General features: G+C 43.4%; 1 long non-coding RNA gene across 1 annotated transcript in view; it reads right to left on the bottom strand.

Annotated features, from left to right (window-relative positions):
- LOC149971226 (uncharacterized) overlaps window positions 1–18,420 on the bottom strand; it is a 19,683-nt gene extending 1,263 nt beyond the window's left edge. The window contains exons 1-2 of the long non-coding RNA XR_016492640.1: window positions 18,306–18,420; window positions 159–507 (exon numbers count right to left, since the gene is read on the bottom strand). This is a non-coding gene — a long non-coding RNA (uncharacterized LOC149971226). The remainder of the gene's footprint in view (window positions 1–158; window positions 508–18,305) is intronic.
- Window positions 18,421–18,475: the final 55 nt, after the last annotated feature.

Genomic DNA, 18,475 nt, shown 5'->3' with positions numbered 1-18,475 from the left:
TAAACCCCTTTCTATAGAGGGTTCTACATGGAATCCAAAAGAGTTCTACTTGGAACCAAAAAGGGTTCTCCTATGGGGACAGCCGAAGAACCCGTTTGGAACCCTTTTTCTAAGAGTGTAGTGTAAATTCAACAGTCAGTTGCTGTTCCTGTTATCACCTGATGATGGAAGTTTCCCCCCTGCTGAGACCACCAGCTCATCCATGTGTTTGAGAGAGGGCTGTTTGTGTACACCTGGTTCTGAGAGAGGCTGGGGAGGGACCCTTGGGGAGGGGAACACTGTGGCTTTTACAACTGAGTCAACACACTGCTAATTGCTTTTAACGGGATCAGCGAGAAGCCTCTGTGTGAACCTGCCCCAGTCCAGCCCTTGTTTGGTCGTGAGGGCATCGGGGGATTGTCTTCTCGTGCAGGAGTTCTCAAACTGGGGTCTGCAGACCCCTGGGGGTCCGTGGAGGTACTGCAGGTGGTCCGCGGCCAGATCTCCCCCGACCCCAAATGAGTTGTCCTAAAAAAACAACATGTTTTGCTAGCAACAACAGATGAAACAAATTTGGCCTAGAGGTCTGTTAAACAATTTTACAGGTTGCATTACAATACAATGTAATCTTATTAAATGACAATACAGGCTACCCTTAAACGCACAACTGGGCCTGGGAGGCTCACAGGGATCCACAGTACTCTAACAAGGATCCAATTTTCAACTCAATACTTATTTTATTCCTTAAAATGTTGTTTTGTACTGTAATTTAAGCTTTTAAACTGCAAAAGTGTGTCTCTGCCCAATGGCAATTGCAGGAAATTACCTTGAAAACCTTTTAAATGTTATCTCCGATGCGAAGAGGAGGGGCTTTAAACTTGGTTAGTCCAATCATGCGCTGCAGCAGTTATAGTAAAACTCCTTGTATGCTAATTTAATGCACTCTAAAGTCAAAAGTTTGGAAACCCATGTTCTAGTGAGTCACCCAGGGCAGGGAAGGTACACACACACACACGCGCACTTGCACGCGCACGCACACACGCGCACGCACACACGCGCACACACACACACGCACTCGCACACACACGCGCACTTGCACGCGCACGCACACACACACACATGCGCTTGTATGCACACACAAACATACACACACACACACATGCGCTTGTATGCACACACAAACATACACACGCACACACATACACACAGATACTGTGCCTCTCTGACATGTGAAGGCTGTCAAGATTTGTGAAGGGTGCTGTGTCACGAGACAATGGCTCAGCAGGGACCATCATGGAGAAACAATGTGCATTGTGGGAAGGATGCCTCTAAAGATGAAGTAAATCCATTGTGATCTCAACCGTGTGACCCCCCGATCTCTACATCTGGGTTACCCCAGTTTTTTTGCTGTATATATGGGAGTTTTCAATATATTTTGAACGTTTTCAGACAGCGAGATTAATCATGATAAAAAAAGAATGAGTGCACTAAAATGACAAAAAGTTAACTCGAGTTAACTAATTAACTGTGACAGCCGTAGTTCGTACCAAAACTCAATTTTAAAGCCTGTGTTCCACATAGCACCCTATTCCCTATATAGTGCACCAAATAGGGGATAGGGGGCCATTTTGGGACGGACACAGAGTGCCTATGATAAAGGAAGTAGGACAAAGATACGAGATGAGTAAAGAACAAAGTGTGACCCCCAAAAGGGGAAGACATTATTCATTCAGACTATTTCCCCTCTTCTGTATTGGAATAGTATTGTGAGGAGTACTCAGGAGGGTTTGACAGCTCTCTGGCCATATAGAATGTGCTCTTCATTGCATTTGAACCCAGTTGACGGTTGTGAGACTGTTTCGACCGGTGAGTGTGATTTAACCACATCATCTATAAACAGTAAACGGTAGTGAGAGTTGGAGGTTACACTAGACCAAGATGTTTGCCAAGCAAATAATAGCACAGACAATAAAGACATGATGATTACCATCACCATTAAGGATAGCGGGTCCAATCGGATTGTCCGCACAGACCGTTGAAAGTGTAATTGGTGGGGTTTTTATCAGTATGATTTCCATGTTATGTCCCCTTGCCTTAATTAGAATACACAGGAAAGCAATCAATTAAGTGTTTGGTCTCCAATAATGTCAACTTGTGAGATCCAAAACTGAAGCTGGTAGAAGCAGGTATTGTAGCATAAATGAAACACCCTTTAACCTTTTACTGCAGTGGGATAAATCAGAGGTGCACTGAGGGATTCCTGGTAGTCTTGAACAAACTGTCTCTACTTTGAGACAAAGGTATTCACCTCACACACATGGTTATGGGCTTAAAAGAAAGAAGACACCTGTACCATGTCAGATATAGCGACAAAATGTATTACATTTTGAGTTTGCATCGTAATATTACACTTTATTTACATCACATGTAACAACACTGTTTGACATAGAAAAAATGTAATAAAAAAAGTGTATTAAGTATGAAATTATGAAAAATATTAATAGCATTCCACCCATGAGGCCACTAGGTCATTTGACAGCAGGAAAGGGCTACGATCCATGAACTCTGTTCTGTAGATTGTGTTAAACCTATGGCTCCATATTCAGACACAATTATTAATTGTACCGTAAATGACATGAGGAACTTGAAACAAAATACATCATTCAGTCATACAGCTCACTACTGATCCGCGGACAGTTAATTTTCCTAGGCCGAATCAAAAACTGCAATGTAGTGGTTATGTCCTGGCACTGGACAAAGGTCTGTAACAAAAGTTAATATAATAACAGTGGTTCATTTAATAAAGGTAATAACTTGTAGATTTTTTTATGTAATACAATTGGTTACGGACTCCTGACCAATTCTGCTATTTTGTGTGTTTTTTTGCACTGATCTCTTTTCGTACATAATGTTTCCGCCATTTTTTCCTATGCCCGAATACAGCTTCTGGACATCAGAAAGTGACCACTAACCTTGATTTGGATGAAGATTTCTACTTCAACGAGTCGGCGGCGCTGGACATACTGCTCCCCACGAACCAGGCCCTACACCCCGACACTCGGACTAGAAAGAGCGGGCACCCTGATGAAACTACGCCTCCAACCTCTGTTCTATTGGCGAATGTACAATCACTGGAGAACAAACTGGACGAGCTCTGTTTGAGACTAACCTATCCAAGGGACCTGAAGAACTGTAATGTCCTACGGTTTTCGGAGTCCTGGCTGAACAAGGACATGGATAATATAACATTGGTTTTTCTATGCGTCGGCAGGACAGAACGGCAGCATCAGGTAAGCTCGAGGGGGGTGGTGTGTGTCTCTTTGTTAACAACAGCTGGTGCGCGATCTCTAATATTAAGGAAGTCGAAAGATTCTGTCTGCCTGAGTTAGAATACCTCATAATAAGCTGTAGACCATTCTATTTTTTCATCTATATTTTTTGTAGCTGTCTATTTACCACCACTAACCGATGCTGGCACTAAGACCGCACTCAACACATTGTATAGAGCCATAAGCAAAGAAAAAAATGCTCACCCAGAGGCGGCGCTCCTAGTGGTAGGTGATTTTAATGCAGGAAAACTGCAATCTATTTGACCTAATTTGGCAGCGACAGACTCCAACACCATCACTAAGTTTGCCTACGACACAACGATGGTGGTAGGCCTGAACACCCAATGACGAAGAGAGAGCCTATAGGGAGGAGGTCAGAGACCTGGCAGTATGGTGCCAGGACAAAATCCTCTCCCTCAACGTCAACAAGGCAAAGGAGCTGATTGTGGACTACAGGAAACGGAGGGCCGAGCACGCCCCCATTCACATCGACAGGGCTGTAGGGGAGCAGGTCGAGAGCTTTAAGTTCCTCTGTGTCCACACAACTAAAGATCTATCATAGTCCAAACACACCAACACACTATATAAGAGGCCACAACAACACCTCTTCCCCCTCAGATCCTAAAAAAGTTATATAGCTGCACCATTGAGAGCATCTTGACTGGCTGCAGCCCTGCTTGGTATGGCATCTGCTTGGCATTTAACCTCAAGATGCAACAGAAGATAGTGCGTAAGGCCCAGTACGTCACTGGGGTCGAACACCCTGCCACTTAAGACCTCTACACCAGGCGGTGACAGCTGAAGGCCCTAAAAATGGTAAAAGACCCCAGCAGTTCTCTCTGCTACCGCATGGCAAGCACCACCGATGCACCATGTCTGGAACCAACAGGACCTTAAACAGCTTCTACCCTCAAGCCATATGACTGCTAAATAGCGACTCATCGTGTATCTATTATTACTTTTATTATTACAGGTTTTACTTTTCTATTATTTCTCTATTTTCTATCTCTCTGTGTTGTTGGGAAGGGACCAAAAGTAAGCATTTCACTGTTAGTCCACACCTGTTTTTTATGAAGCATTTGACAAATACAATACAATTTGATTTGATTATATAATATAATGTAATAACTTGACAGTTAAAGGGGCAATCAGCAGTTGAAATAATAACAAAGCGAACTGCCACCTTTTTTTTGGTAAAAGACTCAGGGATGGGGCTAAAGAAATTTAACCACTCTCAAATGCATAGACAGAGCTATGGATTCAAGGACTGATCATCCATAATATCAAAATTATAGTTCCAACCATGTTTTGAGGCTATACCATGTTTGTTTACATGTACTTTGTTGACAGAAATTTGAGTAAAACAGCGCATATTTGGGGTTATGATGGGTTACAACAATTGAACTAACTCCTGAGGCATATATACAGTGCCTTGCGAAAGTATTCGGCCCCCTTGAACTTTGCGACCTTTTGCCACATTTCAGGCTTCAAACATAAAGATATAAAACTGTATTTTTTTGTGAAGAATCAACAACAAGTGGGACACAATCATGAAGTGGAACAACATTTATTGGATATTTCAAACTTTTTTAACAAATCAAAAACTGAAAAATTGGGCGTGCAAAATTATTGTGTTTATTATGTTTGGCGTAAAAGCAACACAGCTCATCACCCTGAACACACCATCCCCACTGTCAAACATGGTGGTGGCAGCATCATGGTTTGGGCCTGCTTTTCTTCAGCAGGGACAGGGAAGATGGTTAAAATTGATGGGAAGATGGATGGAGCCAAATACAGGACCATTCTGGAAGAAAACCTGACGGAGTCTGCAAAAGACCTGAGACTGGGACGGAGATTTGTCTTCCAACAAGACAATGATCCAAAACATAAAGCAAAATCTGCAATGGAATGGTTCAAAAATAAACATATCCAGGTGTTAGAATGGCCAAGTCAAAGTCCAGACCTGAATCCAATCGAGAATCTGTGGAAAGAACTGAAAACTGCTGTTCACAAATGCTCTCCATCCAACCTCACTGAGCTCGAGCTGTTTTGCAAGGAGGAATGGGAAAAAATGTCAGTCTCTCGATGTGCAAAACTGATAGAGACATACCCCAAGCGACTTACAGCTGTAATCGCAGCAAAAGGTGGCGCTACAAAGTATTAACTTAAGGGGGCTGAATAATTTTGCACGCCCAATTTTTCAGTTTTTGATTTGTTAAAAAAGTTTGAAATATCCAATAAATGTCGTTCCACTTCATGATTGTGTCCCACTTGTTGTTGATTCTTCACAAAAAAATACAGTTTTATATCTTTATGTTTGAAGCCTGAAATGTGGCAAAAGGTCGCAAAGTTCAAGGGGGCCGAATACTTTCGCAAGCCACTGTATAAGTTATAGTCTTGAAGTAACAATGAGTATATATACTTAACTGGTCGACCGTTCCAACAGTCGACCAAGCACCTTGCGCACCAGGGACGCATGCTCGGCGCGTGTAGCGGAGTATATCAGAATGTTGTCGATATACACCCTGCCCATGTAGGTCCCGGAAAATCTTGTCTACAAAGGCCTGGAAGACTTATGGAGCATTCATCAACTCGTACGGCATGACGAGGTACTCATAGTGCCCTGAGGTGGTACTAAATGCCATCTTCCACTCGTCCCCTTCCCGGATACGCACCAGGTTGTAAGCGCTCCTGAGATTCAATTTTGTGAAGAAGCGCGCCCCGTGCATTGACTCGATCGCACTGGCGATGAGAGGTAGCAGGTACCTCACAGTGATTTGGTTGATGCCTCGATAGTCAATACACGGGCACTCCTGGGAAGTGCTGTGTCTACCAGGAGATATATCGCACAATCCCCCCATCAATGGGGTGGTAATTGAGTCACCTTCTTTTTACTGAAGACAAGAGCCAAATCGGCATATTCAGAAGGGATGCGCACGGTGGAGACCTGGTCTGGACTTTCCACCATAGTAGCACCGACGGAAACCCCTAAACACCTCCCCGAGCACTTGCGTGACCACCCTGTGAGAGCCCTTTGTTGCCACGAAATAGTGGGGTCATGACAGGCCAACCAGGGTATGCCCAGCACCACGGGAAGCGCAGGAGAATCAATAAGGAAGAGACTGATTCTCTCTTCGTGACCCTCCTGCGTAACCATGCCCAGTGAAGCGGTGGCCTCCCTAATTAGCCCTGACCCTAATGGTTGACTACCTAGGGCGTGCACAGGGAAAGGCATATCCACAGGTACAATGGGAATCCCTAAACTATGGACCTCCCCAGCACCGACCAGCAGTGTGCCCTCTGCAGCCACAGATAGTGCATGGATCGGCCCCTCCTCCAGTCGCCAGTAATACCAGCACATCCCAGCTCCATGGACGTCGGAGCGGTGGTGCTGGGAGATGGAATCGATAGACCTCAATCTGGACATCCGCGGGTAGCCAGCAGGTTATCCAACCAGCTGGTCGAAGGTCAGAGTTGTGTCCCTACAGGCCAATTCCCGATGGACGTCCTCACGTAAACTACAACGGTAGTGATCGATCAGGGCCCGGTCGTTCCACCCCGCGCCGGCGGCCAGGGTCCGGAAGTTCAATGCGAACTTCTCGTCCCCCTGCCTCAGGTGCACGAGACGTTACTTGAATTGGTCCAGCACCGCTCCTACTCCCTCCCATACGGCGTTGGCCCAATCCAGGGCTTTTCCTGAGAGACAGGAGACGAGGGTGGACACGCTCTCGCAGCCCGAAGGAGCCGTGTGCACAGTCGCCAGGTAGAGCTCCAGTTGGAGTAGGAAACGCTGACATTCCGCTGCCTTCCCATCGTACTCCCTCGGAAGTGAGAGCCAAATCCCACTGGAACCGGGTGAAGGAGGGGTGATCAGTGGTGTCCTTGGTGGTGCTGGTGGAGGCGTATAACGGGCGTAATAACGAATCCGGCAAACAATACCAGCCCACAAGTAAGGACCTGAACATTATAATCAAACACGCACACAAACATGGGGGAAACAGAGAGTTAAATAATGAACATGTAATTGGGGAATTAGAAACCAGGTGTGTAGAAAACAAAGACAAAACAAAATGGAAAATGAAAAGTGGATCGGCGATAGCTAGAAAGCCGGTGACGTCGACCGCCGAACGCCACCCGAAAACAAAGAGAGGGACCGACTTCGGCGGAAGTCGTGACAGCCCGGCTCCCCACAGGGAGTTGCTAGAGCACGATGAGACAAGGAAATCCTGGACGGCCAAACACTTCCCTAACCCGGACGACGCCGGGCAAATTGTGCCCTGCCTCATGAGTCTCCCAAAGTAACTTTAGTTAAGTAAACAATATTTTTCTTAACGGTTGCTTTCGTGTACCTTAACCTCGTTTTGGTAAACTATTTTTTCAGAGTAGCTTCCCCAACACTGCCCACACATACAGTGGGGCAAAAAAGTATTTAGTCAGCCACCAATTGTGCAAGTTCTCCCACTTAAAAAGATGAGAGAGGCCTGTAATTTTCATCATAGGTACACTTCAACTATGACAGACAAAATGAGAAGTAAAAAATCCAGAAAATTACATTGTAGGATTTTTAATGAATTTATTGGAAAATTATGGTGGAAAATAAGTATTTGGTCACCTACAAACAAGCAAGATTTCTGGCTCTCACAGACCTCTAACTTATTCTTTAAGAGGCTCCTCTGTCCTCCACTCATTACCTGTATTAATGGCACCTGTTTGAACTTGCTATCAGTATAAAAGACACCTATCCAACCTCAAACGGGTCACACTCCAAACTCCACTATGGCCAAGACCAAAGAGCTGTCAAAGGACACCAGAAACAAAATTGTAGACCTGCACCAGGCTGGGAAGACTGAATCTGCAATAGGTAAGCAGCGTGGTTTGAAGAAATCTGTGGGAGCAATTATTAGGAAATGGAAGCCATACAAGACCACTGATAATCTCCCTCGATCTGGGGCTCCACGCAAGATCTCAACCCGTGGGGTCAAAATGATCACAAGAATGGTGAGCAAAAATTCCAGAACCACACGGGGGACCTAGTGAATGACCTGCAGAGAGCTGGGACCAAAGTAACAAAGCCTACCATCAACAAGGGCATTGAAGATGAAACGTGGCTGGGTCTTTCAGCATGACAATGATCCCAAACACCCCGCCCGGGCAATGAAGGAGTGGCTTCATAAGAAGCATTTCAAGGTCCTGGAGTGGCCTAGCCAGTCTCCAGATCTCAACCCCATAGAAAATCTTTGGAGGGAGTTGAAAGTCCGTGTTGTCCAGCAACAGCCCCAAAACATCACTGCTCTAGAGGAGATCTGCATGGAGGAATGGGCCAAAATACCAGCAACAGTGTGTGAAAACCTTGTGATAAGTATTGAGATAAACTTTTGTTATTGACCAAATACTTATTTTCCACCATAATTTGCAAATAAATTCATTAAAAATCCTACAATGTGATTTTCTGGATTTTTTTTCTCATTTTGTCTTTCATAGTTGAAGTGTACCTATGATGAAAATTATAGGCATCTCTCATCTTTTTAAGTGGGAGAACTTGCACAATTAGTTGCTGACTAAATACTTTTTTGCCCCACTGTACAAACACACACGTGTGACAAAATAACACACACACATACATTTTATTTCAAAATAAAGGTATATTGTATAATGGAAACATGTATTTTTGTTGTCACCGTACCCAACCCTATGACACCACAAACACAGAACAGGCATTGAGCAGAACAGGATCAGCATTGCCCTTGTAGCAGTTTAGGGGCAAAGTGCCTTACTCATGGTCACCAAGGCAGTGGGAAATAGCACCTTAAAAGTGATGTAGGTGTGGTTAAACTTGTCTGAGACCGAAAGATTTGTGTAAGCTCCCTGAGCTAATGTCTATGCTTAAGCTTAGCTTGGCCTGCAGGAACTGACAGAATAAAGGGACCACTTGAGTAAATGAGTCATCTGATGGCTCTCTTATGATGTGGGGTACATTTTCCTGGCATGGTTTAGGTCCACTCAACCACATTTATTGGGAAGGTAAACACCAATAAATGCACAGCCATTCATAAGGATCACCTTCAACCTATGGTGAAGAATTTATATCCTGATAGGAGTGGTTTCTTCCAAGATGACAATGCCCACATCCACAGGGCACAAGTGGTCATTGAATGGTTTGATGAGCATAAAAACGATGTAAGCCACATGCCATGGCCGTCTCAGTCACCAGAGCTCAACCTAATTGAAGACTTACGGGAGATCCTGAAGCGGAGCCTGAGACAGCGTTTTCCACCACCGTCAACCAAACACCAAATTATGGAATTTCTCATTTAAGATTGGTGTCGCATCCCTCCAATAGAGTTCCAGACACTTGTAGAATCTATACGAAAGCGCATTGAAGCTGTTCTGGCTGCTCGTGGTAGCCAAACACCCTTTTACGACACTTTATGTTGGTGTTTCCTTTATTTTGGCAGTTACCTGTGGGTTAGAAACCAGTTTGTCCCATTGGTGGTGTGACCTGGATAGGCATCTATGAGGAGGTGAAATGGGTGGTGGAGTGTCACATAGGTGGTTCTATAAGCCATGCTTGTGTGTTTAGAAACCTTTTTTGATACCTAAAGAGGTTCAAGTGGCAGGACAGTAACTGAACAATCTGTCTGGTGTGAGCCAGACAGTTGCTGGTGTTCAAACCTTATGACCTTGCTGAACTATGGGGCGGCACGTAGCCTAGAGGGTAGAGGGGCTGGCCAACAACCGGATAATTGCTGGTATATAATCCTAGATGCCATCTCCTGCCATTGTGCCCTTGAGCAAGGCACAACCACATAAGTCTTCAGGTCTCACACAAGGTTACTGAACATGCAAGTTTGGTTCCCCAAACTACCAAACCACCTCTGTTACACTTTAAGATCCATCTGGGCAAAGACTGGATTCCAACCCAGGTTTCTAGATCTACCACAAGGTTTCAAGCAAGGTTACTCGTCATGTAGCCTACCGTAGCCGGTATAGAGAGACGCCATAGCAGAGTTCCCACTTCTGCTTTTCAGGGGAAACGGAAGTCAGGTTGAAAATACTGTATCCCTGAAAACGAGATGTTAGCGTTTTTTGGCAACTCCACATAGAATACTCCTCGCGATACACTCCCTGTTGTGTGCATGGTGTGTCAGGGGTCAGGTACTGCAAAAATACAAGTTCCAGTTGAACCAAAATCGGGACTGTGAAAGATCTGCATTCTAGTGCGGTTGACATTTAAAGGATTGAGCCGACATCTGCAGCTGTTTACTTTGAATGCGATCTTCTCAACAGGCGTAACATTGCCTTTAAATGCTACATAGCCGAAAAGGGGGCCATCGGACTGAATCCTTGCCTCAGTAAAGATGTTTTCTATTGCTTGTGAGTGTCTCTATGTATGAGCATTCCTGTATGATGTGCATGACTTTGTTTGTGTTACAATTGGCTGTGGGTGGTGGCATGTGCATCAAATTGAGGGAAGTAGTAGATAAAAACATTCATTTTGGTATGTTATTACACACTCGGTTGAAATTATTACATTATTCATCCAAAACGTTGTTACTTACCGGTTAATGTAATAACTACCAGTTAATGCAATAACTTATAACGTTTTATTTCATTAACTGGTAGGTTATTACACTAACCGTTGTTACAAGGTCCTAGACCAGCACTCAGAAACACCTTTCTCTTTTCGTACACACATTTCTCTTCCTACAAAGCTTTTGTGCTACTGCATGTGAATCTCTTACACAGTGTGTGAGAGAGGAAATGTTTCAGCAGACCCATTCATTCGGTAAATTCTCTATTTTCTTTATAGCCCTTTCCAACTACCTCTTCAGGCTGCTGGAAAGTTCTTTCCTCTCCACTATTGACGGTGCCTGTAAAAGCAGTGATGGTCTGGAATGTTTGCAGTTGATTGTTGAGCGCTAGGTTAGTCACCTGTCTGATGGATGTGTTCTTTTGACAGCTGAAAACTCTCCAATGAACACAAGGTGACAATTCCCTCCAAAACCTGGCCGAGAGAACTAAGAGTGAGAGATTGGACGAGGACACATTCGGTTGGCAAGGTGACATGGTGGAGGGTGAAGGATGGGGATTCCAAGCGTTCCTCCCAATTTGTCACGCACCTTATTGACAGGCCAACATTTGGAAATACTGTGTTTCTCCCGTTCTCCGTTGATGGTTGGGGCCAAGGCACTGGCCATTTTCTTATGGACTTTAATCACATTACCAAAACAATGAAAGAGTTCAAAGCCTAACATTTAACAGTACTGGCAATATTTTCAGTTCTAAATAGAAGACTGAAATCACAAAGGAAGCACATATTTTAATAAGTAGCCTATCGAAGTAACTGCAATCTGCTTGGAGAGTTTAACAAAATACTAATCAACACGGTTTGTTGTGTATCAAAATGGATGAGTCAAACATTTCAATCTGTTTTTTAAAAATGTTTCCTATGTTAATACCTTTTTTTAGGGTTGGCTGCTAGCCGATTTGCAGTGTTGTGTCCAACATGAACTGATAAGGGCCTTTATATTTTTTTCAGTCCCCACACTGGCCCGGCTGCTGGCTCAGTGCCAACTGATAAGACCGCCGCATACCACCTGTATTAATGATTGGTCAAGCCCGCCTTCTACTCCAGCAGTTACCAGAGAACACATGTCGGATTAGAAAAAAGTTGAACCCCTCTGTAAAATGGCAATATTCGAACATCTACAGAAAATATGATGACTGGAGCAAAGATTTCTCCTTAAATAGAACTCAACAATCATGAACAGCAACGCCTGAGACTGTCTTTCTGTTCTTTCAGACGATCCAACCAAACCCAACATCAAAAGGAGTTCAACCCCAACCCATCAGAGAAGCTGCATTGGAGCCATAGCCTAAATCTAAAGAGGATATTCTAACAGGACAGCACACTCTAGCTCAGTTACTCAGACAGTTTTTGTTTGAAATGTAAAATTCCCACCTAATTATTAGACCTCCCTCTCATGTTTCACTTGCTAACCAATGTAGCGTCCATCCTCCCTCTTCAGATGAACCTATTTCTCATATTTCATTTGGAAAGAGGTTCCAGCCCAGGACAAGGCTCACTTCTACACCATATTCCCTGTGTCTCAGTTTCGCCCCCGGTCCTGGCATTTTCACCGGGCGCTGACCCAGGGGCCGTCAGTCTGTGGTGGATAAAATAAAATCCTAGTTAATGAGTAGCCCGTGGCGCTGTGGCCTGCTGCTACATGTGTGGGGGCCAAGGACAGCGACAGATAAGGCCAGCCCAGCAGACATGGCCAGGGAGAAGAGGGAGGGGACCAACTGCAAACGGGATTGTGTTGGTGACAATGGAAGCCACCTATTGGAAGGTATAGTTTATGTCATAATCATCCAACCATGTGATTCCTTATTCCATCTAGAGCTAATAGTTATCCCTGCCTGTTGAGATATACTCTATTATGAGGGCCAGACTGGGTGAGCTAGCCATTACTACTGGATTTTTCTGTCTGTGACCTCTGAACTCTCACCCAGTTGGCTAAATTCAGTCTACTTCCTGTTATTTCCTCATTTTTAAAGTACAGTATCTAATATAATCACTGTGAATTTACACAACAACAAAAAGTGAACAACCGTCAATTCTCGGGTGGGAAAAACACAGAATCCCAAAAACTCTCAAAAAGCTTTGCTAGAGTAGGTGTTATTAGAAAGCCTTATGCAAGAGAAACAGGCACTTCACACTAAACCCTTGTAAGTCAAAGGGGTATCCTTTGTAATCTACCATAAAGATGCTTACGCAAACACCTGTTGTCCGGTAAAATAACTGCCGGAAAGCTTGGCGCAACAACTATTGGGGATTTGGATTCATTTGGATCGATATTTCAGATACTCCTCTTTCCCCACCTCTTCCCGCTCACCGTCCTTGTTCGACCAGACTGGCTAATGAGTTACCTGGGATCTCTGCCCCATCCCACTCACCCCTACCTCCCTCCTACCTCACCCACCCCACCAGCTCCCAGTCACTCTACTCATCCCGTCCATTCCTCCCCTCCTCTCTGACCCCCACACCCCCATATCTTAGTCCATTATCTGCCAGCCTTCACCCGGGCGAACAAACTGTTCAATGTTCCCCTCTCGCTCCCCTCTCCCTTATACACGTCCCCAGGTCACCAGGTCCAAAAAAAGAGAGGGCCAACAGAAAGTTAACCCTATCCAGTGTAGGCTGCCAACCAGGTTATCTCTATGGCCAAAGACTACTGTCCTCTGAGAGATTGATTGCTCTACCCTATTCTCTAGCATAGGAATTGAACTTCGTTCTGGACTTTTGGATGTCACTTTGACTATAATGGATAATTGACATTTATAAAACATTAGTGTTGGATTGTTTGAAAAACTGGTACCTATATACAAAATTAAAGGATGAAAAGTGCTTTCATTTTGAGTGTCATTGTGCATTGTTATGGCCATAGCACAAGGCTAGGTGGGCCCAGAGCATGTGTTTGAATAGGCGTCACCCAAGCTAATGGGTGCTAGCACTCCACCCAGTTTCACGCTCACAATGGCTACCAAGCCACAGGATTAGCTCTCCACCGTTTCTTCTCCGTGCAAATGGCTTTCTCAAGATCCGGGTAGCATTAACTGTGTGTGCGTGTTTGTGTGTGAGAGAGATAGAGCGAGAGAGAGAGTCGGGTGAGTTGTTTCTAAAGTCTCCCTTACATTGCCCAGTAGAAATGATGTGTGCACACCTTCAGAAGGAAATCTAAATGTACACAGAGAGCTATGACATGAATAATATGCACGTCAATCTCTCCTGGCTCAAAGTAGAGGAGCGATTGACTTCATCACTACTTGTACAGTATTTGTGAGAAGTATTGACATGTTGAATGAACCGAGCTGTCTGTTTAAGCTACTAGCACACAACTCAGACACCCATGCATACCCCACAAAGCATGTCACCAGAGGTCTCTTCACAGTCCCCAAGTCCAGAACAGACTATGGGAGGCGTACAGTACTACATAGAGCCACGACTACATGGAACTCCATTCCACATTAAGTAACTCATGCAAGCAGTAAATTCAGATTTAAAAAACAGATAAAACTACACCTTATGGAACAGCAGAGACTGTGAAGAGACTCACACACACACACGCAGGCAGAGACACACGCATACACACATAATAACATATGCACTATACACACACGTATACATGTATTTTGTGTTGTAGATATGTGGTAGTAGAGTAGTGGCCTGAGGGCACACACTTAATGTATTGTGAAAAATGTTATGAAATGTAATGTAATGTTTTTAATTGTATATAATTTGTTTTGTAACTTAATTTTGCCTTGGCAGCAGCTAATTGAGATGCATATAAATAGAAAATACTAATATTGAGTTTGAAAGGAGGCCAAAAATTTATTTTTAACAGCACACGTTACCATGGTAGAGAGAGAGGGTGTGTGTGTGTGTGTGTGTTTGAGAGAGAGCGAGAGAGAGACAGAGAGAGAGAAAGAGAGAGAAAGAGAGAGAGAGAGAGAGAGAGAAAGAATATAAATAGAGCGAGAGAGATAATAATGAGTTAAAGGTTAAATAAATAAAACATGTTTTTTAAAGAGAGAAAGCGAGCGAGAGAGAGAGAGAGAGAGAGAGAGAGAGAGAGAGAGAGAGAGAGATCCTAATGATGATAAGAAAATATACCAGGTGGATGAAAAACAACAAAAAAAATGAGTCAGTCAGTTTCTAAAGTCTCCCCTACATTGTCCTGTAGAAAATATTTGTTATCACGAATGTATTGAGGCAAACAATTACAGGTACGTTTGACTTGATGCCTCAAGAAAAGTGTCCTAAATTACATCAACTACAACTTCTGGCACTGTCTGTACTCATTAACCAAAACAGGAACACTAACCAAAGGTATGAGTACTACAATGAGTCTCTGGTCAGGTGGTCACTGCGAGTCTGACATGATCTGCTGTGTCACAGGCTGGCTGGGCAGTTCCCAACAGATCCAGGTGTGTTAGGCACAGATAAAAACATAATAAGTTAAACAAGAAAATGGGGAGAGAGGGGGAAAAGGTATAGGCTCACTCTGCCAGGTGTGACATCACATACAGGGAAAGGACATGCATGCAGGGGAAATTTCCCCCTACTGAGGGGAATTGCGCCAGCTTTTATAGCCTTATGCCAGCAAGTGGGGTCTGACTCACCCTGTCATAAAAAAAAGTACGCGACAATGGAAGTCTCCATGGTAACCCCCCTCCCCTCACCCATTTGCCACACTCACCTGTGCCTCTCACATTCATTAATTATCCCTCTGTCTTGTGACATCACCTCTGATATTCTCGGTATTTGATGTCTGGGTTCTCCTGCCCTCTACGCTTAAACTCCATTTGACCCAATGGTTTGGAAATAAACATTCATGAGAACTTGAATCTACACCTCAAGGGCCACAGATTGACAGTCATTCTCCTCCTACTCTGGATAGAGAGCAAAAGTCAAGCCAAAAAAGGCAAAGATGAGGACTTTTTCACTGTTTATAGGTGCAACAATAGCTGCCCGGACACCAATCCTAGGCTTTTAATCGCACAAAGTCAACATTGTCTCCAGAGTGTACTTAGTATGCTTTTCATGCTTTTCATTTGGGCTGGACAGTCATACTGCTCCCACAAACAAGCAAGCTAATTGAGCTAGCATGTGCAAAGAGCCTATTGTAATAGTGTACACATTGCAGAGGCCACCTACATAAACCAGGTTACATGTACCACTGTGGAACCACCAAAAGGCATACATTTCACAGGTTTTTTTCTCTCCTGAGGTCAGTCAAGAGATTTCTTTTGAAGCAGCTTTGCAAAGAAGGGTTTATTTGCCTGTAAAAAAAATAGTTTAATAAAGTGTCCTTTCATCTGTTAGGATATTGCATCAGTTACGGGGGGAGTTTGACAATGGATGTGTTTATTTTTAACTACACTGTTCTTGAGGAAGGTAGACAGTATGAGCCTAATGGTTGAGTTTTAGTCTTCAGCCTAGATTACGGATATTTTTACATTGTGAGAAGGCATCCATCAAGTCAACTTTACCTAAACAACTGGATAACCATCTCTTGCAGAGAGGAACTAGTAATCTTCAGCAAATTCACCATCTCCATCCCTCCTCTTTCAGACTTTCTGGCACCATGTGGTTACAGTAGGTAGGCCTACTGTGGAAAGCACAAACATATTTAGTGTCATATTAAGGGGTCCCACAGGGCTCTGTTCTGGGTCCATTCCTGTTCTCTATATACATGCTGCCACTCGGTATATTAATCATAGGATTTGGACTAAACCTTCATTTTATATGTTGATGTCACACAAATATATGTGAGGACAAAAGGGGATACTGTAACGGTAACAACTAAACTGACAGACTCTCTAGATGCAATCAAGAGATGGATGCAGTTAAACAGAGCGTGTGCTTATTGGCTCTAAGAGTGCATGGAGCAAGATGAGCACATTCTACCTTTCTCAAGGGTGATGCATCTAAATACATATGAGTGAACTATTCCCCAGCACACACACAATGATCATCAGACTCAAACAGCCTGGTTACACCAGCAACAAACCAGTGCAGCATGGGTGACAGAGCCTTCTCACGTGTGGCCCCTCAGCTCTGGAATGCGCTACCTACACATGTAAGGGAGGCAACTTCAATTTATATGTAATTTTTTGTGTGACTCAACCAAATTCACACAGAAATCTAAGATATAGATCTACTTGAAAGCAAGTCACATAAGCGGTAGATCTGCTCTATGTGCGATATTTCTATGCTTTCAATTCTTAAGTTTAGTTTTTGCTTACTTTCGGTTTGGTACACCAGCTACAAACAGCTGAAAATAAAGTATTTTGGGTTATTGAAAATATATTTCACAACGGTTAGATGGTACAATGATTCTCCACACTACGCCTTGCTTGTTTTGTCAGATAAACTGAAATTAGGCAAACTATTAGAAGTTTTACAACTAGTAAATGGCAAAGTTTATTTTGTATCAGTAGGTAGGTAATGGTTTGATGTATTGTGCTTGTTTTTTAATGTATAGTTGCTGAATTTTGTTTGAGTTTAGTTTTCTTCCTTATGCGCATTGGGTATGGGAAATGCACTTTACAAATAAAAATATATTATTAATTTTAAATTGATTGGAAACAATACACCTCAGGATTAATTTGGTACATCATTGTTCTGATTTGTAAGCTACAATTTGTTATCTGAAAATAAACATCCTTTTGATCATAATAGGCCTTCACTTGTGCAAGTTGTGTTATTTTAATGCCATGGGTCTGAATAACTGTACTGAAGGCCTACGAAATACATTCTTCCATCAGGAAGAAATTGGACAGGTAGGCTAAGCAGGTAAATCTCCCTTTACAATAGCAGGTGTTCGATATGGGCTAGGCTAGGCCCTAGGCTAGCCTACTTTGTAAAAAGTCTGTCTTTCTAACCTGGAGTGAGTCTGGTTTGCCATTGGCTAAACAAATGTCAGGTCAACCCTTGAACGGGAAGTTATATCAGAATAGATAAGTATAGTTTTGACACACAGACACAGTCAAAAACAGTGGGCACATTTTTTTTGGTGCCCGTTTTGGTGCCAGTCTCTGGGCTGTCATTAAAAAAAAATCCAAAATATTTGAATATATGACTTTAACATAATTTGACACAATGAAAGGTATCTATTCTAAACCAATGTTTAAAAACATTTTCATTAATACGTTTGCCTTGCAGTCAGCCTGCAAGGAATAACGCAACGCAAGAAACAATAGGCCACATTATCAAACGTCACTTCCTTCAAATGCAAGTGATCATTATTTACTTATGCTTATTTATTTATAAATATATTTACTTTTTTATCGAAACATTTATAACTGGTCCAAGCGCAATCGAGTATATACCTACAGAATAGTTCATAGAGAAAGTAGAATTTCTTGGCATGACGGGAGGAGTTATTTATCGTATCCTGGATGAGCGACAGTTTCAGAGGAGTTACTTACCTGATCGTATCCTGGATGAGCGACAATTCCCGAGGGCCTCGCCCTTCAACGGCTGTCCCCTCCCTGGGGACGTTATTACCGCTTCGTTTTCCCGCACCTTGCCTCACAGCACTGAAAGACGCAGCAAATTACACAACACTTTATGATAAAATAAAGTAAACAGTGTGTGT

The sequence above is a fragment of the Oncorhynchus mykiss genome, chromosome 27 (genome assembly GCF_057628025.1).
Source record: "Oncorhynchus mykiss isolate SJ-2025 chromosome 27, ASM5762802v1, whole genome shotgun sequence".
NCBI classification, from domain to species: Eukaryota; Metazoa; Chordata; class Actinopteri; order Salmoniformes; family Salmonidae; genus Oncorhynchus; species Oncorhynchus mykiss.
Note: the sequence above shows the minus strand (reverse complement) of the source record. Positions and strands in the feature narration are given on the sequence as shown.